Raw genomic sequence first — 4,842 nt, 5'->3', positions numbered from 1 at the left:
ATATTCCTATGTACTTATATACACACATACATACCTGCGTACAAACGTGTGCGTGCGCGCGTGCATGTGTATTAAACTTGGAAAATCAATTACTTTGGGTAGTTTAATCGGTGAAAAAGTTATAGTATTTTTTTAAAAATCCAATAACAAAAAAAAAATAATAGTAATTTTTGAAAAATTAAAACAGAAAAAGCTAAGAAAATAGAAAATACATAACGCGAAATAGGTTTAAATGAATGTACTTTAAAATCAATAAACAAGTACAACATGAACAGCCTTAAAATATATTTAAGACAAACAGACAAAAATATAAAGAACAATATTGTTGTCTCTTATGACTTTTAAAGATACAAAAATCGATTGTGAAAGGCCTGTAGCTATGTGTTTTAATATATTACCATTATGATAAATACTTTTTTACTCTCTTACCCTCTTCTATCTTTCTTTTTCTCTTGAACTTTCCTCTCAGTCTCGGATTCTTACATACATATTTAAATAATATGTCTGAGCAATATTCAGGTGATGAAATATAAATCTATCTATTTATATATACATGTATAACATCATCATCATCATCAACCATCATCATCGGTAGCATCATCATCATTTTCCCAAGGATGATTCACAATTTCAGTTAATCTCATGAACCGTTGTGTCGACGCCCCCAAGCGAAGAAGTAGGATCGCCCAAGACATATAAATGGAGGTAGTCTAGCCGTGGTAGTTTGAGTAACTGACGAGGAGCAGTCGAGTAGCTGTTCAGTAGCAGTCGAGTAGAAATCATCCGAAGGTGCTAGATAGCAGTAGCTTGAGACATAACATGAACAAAAGCGTATATGTATGTGTGAGGGAGGTTGTATATGTATCGTTCTATTTATTTAAATATCTACCGCCACTACCACCACCATCACCATCATCAATATGATCATCGTCATCCCTTATTAAAATCGGCTATCCTTACTGGCCTAGTCGGAATGGTTCGACAGGATCCTACAAGCCCGAGGACTCTCTCGAGATCCGATGTCTGCTTTGGCAGGGTTTATTGTGTACTTTTTTTTCCTGGCACCAGCACGTGTGAGGTTACCAAATAATTCGCAAGACAAAATAGCCCCCACAACTGAATGTGAGTGAAGGTGAGGTTGAAGTAGCTTTTATGCTCAATGCCGAAAGGCTAAACTATGATAGAACAAGAACAAATGTCTTGGTGTAGAGGATAAATATAGTTACATTGCACTGTAAATGGTGGGTAGGAGGAGCCGGAAAGAGAGATATGTTAGTAGTGATGAGGCGTCAGACGGTAACGGATTGTAGGTAGTTAAGTTCGTAAGATTGTGAAAGGAGAATAACAAATGTTTAGAGTTAAGGATAGATGTGAATATGGTGAATGGTGGACAAGAGTGAAGGCGTGGTTGATGGTAAACATAAGTTTTGGAAGAAAGGGATACGAAATAGAAGCGGTTCAGCGGGGAGGTAATAAGTGGTATTACAAAAAGTGGAGGAGAGCAGCTGAATAATATATAGGTAAATGAGAAATAGGGAGGTGATGAGTGAGGGTCGGTGAGTAAGATGGAGTCTGAGGGTACAAAGTGAGAAAGAAAGGTATAGTGGCAGAGATGGAAATCAGCGTTACCTAAGTGCGGCTAGAGTGAGTGTAGAGCAACAGTGATGGTGTGCAGTTTATGGTAAGTGTGAGTGTGTGTTAAGAGTTCTGGTATGATAGTCGTAAGATGTAGCTACGGGAAAAGGGAGATAGACACCTGGTAGTACAGAAGGGGTTGAGTTCAGTAGAAAAATAAAGTGGGATTTTGTGAATGAGGAATGGATGACAAGAAGTTGTTCCAGGGGGATGATAACTGGCAGTATAACAAGACGATAAAATTTAGACACACACACGTATGTATGTATGTATGTTTGGATGTATGTATGTGTATTATGTGTGTGTGTGTCTGTCTGTATGTATGTATGTATGTATGTACACACATGTATATCTTTAAAAAGAATATCTGGAAACGGTCCAGATGGACTATATGTAATCTGAACCTTTCCCCCCTTGTTTTATTTCTTTTTTTTTTACGGAATCCCACGTTTTAGGCTATGGAGATTCCGATTCTGAAAAAAGATTTTCAAAAATCTCAATTTCAAAATTTCGATCTCCCCACCACCCGGTTTTTATATAGATCCACAGGGTAAGCCTAACCCTAACTCAAACCCTAACCCTAACCCTAACCCTAACCCTGACCCTAACCCTAACCCTAACCCTAAACCTAACCCTAACACTAGTTTTGTGAGATTTGGCTGTTATTTCTAGCATGTAAATAGCCTGCTTGGGGGGGGGGAATTTTTCAAAAAATTTTTTTTCAGAATCGGAATCTCCATAGCCTCCGTAAAAAAAATTAATAAATAAGGGGGGGAAAGGTTCAGATTACATATAGTCCATCTCTACCCTGGAAACAACGCCAATGATACCTCAATATTTTCATTCCTAAAGCTATTTCAGTAATTCGTAAATCGCTGCCTTATTCTGCAGGTTGTAAGAACTATAACATTCGTGATTAATTTTCATGTTGTTGCCATCCATTGTTGAACCAAAGATCTTGATATAATCCAATATACAATTTGAAGCTTCATTAACAGTTTCAAATTTGCTCTTAACACTATTTTCGCATGATGTCTTTTTTTTGTTTTGTTTTTTTTTGTTATTTCAGACTACTAAACTTTAAACTCTTCACTTTAGAGGCAGTGCTATTACTAGGATTATTTGTATTGTTCTTGTTCATACTCTTGTTGTTTCTGTTTAACTTTGATACCTATCCTTACTAATGCTATTGTTCAGTACCCATGTCAATTTAGTATTAGACACAGAATTTTTCTTTTTCTTTTTGTCCAATTTCTCTGACGGCTTCCATAGAATTAACTATGTTATCATTAAAACTATTATCATTAGCTGAAAGCTTTGACATCATACCTGTTCTTAACTAGGCCTCAAGTAATGGATTTAGAGTAGTTAAACAAGCACAGGATATATTGAAGGTTTGAGCACCACCAGAAGTATGGATTATATCATTAATTTAACCCTTCAGTAGTCAGATTATTCTATAGATGTAATGCTTATTAGTTGTTGGCACTCCATCGCTTACGATATCAAGGGTTCCAGTTGATCCGATCAATGGAACAGCCTGCTCGTGAAATTAACGTGCAAGTGGCTGAGCACTCCACAGACACGTGTACCCTTAACATAGTTCTCGGGGATATTCAACGTGACACAGCGTGACACGGCTGACCCTTTGAATTACAGGCACAACAGAAAAAGAAAGTAAGAGTGAGAGGAAGTTGTGGTGAAAGAGTACAGCAGGGTTCTCCACCATCCCCTGTCGGAGCCTCATGGAGCTTTAGGTTTTTTCGCTCAATAAACACTCACAACACCCGGTCTGGGAATCGAAACCGCGATCCCATGACCGCGAGTCCACTGTCCTAACTACTGGGCCATTGCGCCTCCACCAATGCTTATTTTTAGAATAACATTGAAGGATAGGTGTGAGAAGCTGGATCTGGATAATTGAACATAAAACTGGTAGAATATTTAGACCGGATATGGCCAGTTTAAATGTTAAAGTGCTATCTATGACTATCCTTTCTTTTTCTTCAAACACTCCACTCAGGACTACATTATCTAACATGCTAATCCTTTTTTAAGATGGTAAACCGTGACTTGTGAAAGATTTGGCAGCTACTACTAGCAGGCTGAGTGACCACGTAGAGGCACCATATTTCATTATTTATTTATTTATTTATTTATTAGGCTTATATAGTTAATGGAAACAGTCTTGTTACATTGTGCCGCACTGATTCTACCTTTTAATTGGGATAAGGGTGCAAATCCCTATGAAATTTGCTTGATGTTTCGCTTGAACGAATAGCTGAATCCTCATCTTTGAATGACGGGTAATCATAAAATATATATACGTGTGCGTGTGCGTGTGTGTGTGTGTGTGTGTGTGTGTGTGTAACATGGTCAACACTAAAATAACGCAGGCTTTCAGATATGTATATAGTAAAAGCTGGAAAGCATTCAAATGAAGTCCATTCGATAATGGAAAACCTGTGCATAAACAGCAATTATAAAGTTTTCTACTGAAACAGATATCTTCTGCGTCAAAAATAGACAAAATCTTGTATCATTTCACCAACTTGTCTATGTATAATTCACAATTTTCTTCTTTACTCCATGTCCATACACATTACAAATATCGTGATTTCTACACAATAGAAGTTGTCCAAACAAGAAAAACTGGACTCATATAACTTGGCACATTTGCAAGTTCAGAAAGTAAACTGCCGCATCCACTGGAATAGTTTGGACCTGTAATTTATTCCGTAACGCTGAAAGAAGAAATAATCGCACATACAATAATCAATTTGAATATTAGTCTTTGTCATTGCCCTAATGTTATACGTAAACATACATGCAGGAGTGGCTGTGTGGTAAGTAGCTTGCTTCCCAACCACATGGTTCCTGGTTCAGTCCCAGTGCATGGCACCTTGGGAAAGTGTCTTCTACTATAGCCTCGGACCGACCAAAGCTTTGTGAGTGGATTTGGTAGACGGAAACTGAAAGAACCAAAATAAAGTTGGGGTATTTCTGGAGTAGCAGTCGACCCGAAAACTGGGTTATCAACACTGTCGGGATCCAAGTCAAAGCCAGAATACTACAGGTGTAGAAAATCCAGGTTTCACAACGATTACACTGTCATATGTTTTTGGCGAAGAGTAAATAATCCAATGGCGATGGTACGGAAACATTTGTAACTTATAATTAAAGACGCGTTAAAGAATTTTCTTTGTT

This window comes from Octopus bimaculoides, chromosome 4, assembly GCF_001194135.2.
Source record: "Octopus bimaculoides isolate UCB-OBI-ISO-001 chromosome 4, ASM119413v2, whole genome shotgun sequence".
Classification (NCBI taxonomy): domain Eukaryota; kingdom Metazoa; phylum Mollusca; class Cephalopoda; order Octopoda; family Octopodidae; genus Octopus; species Octopus bimaculoides.
Note: the sequence above shows the minus strand (reverse complement) of the source record.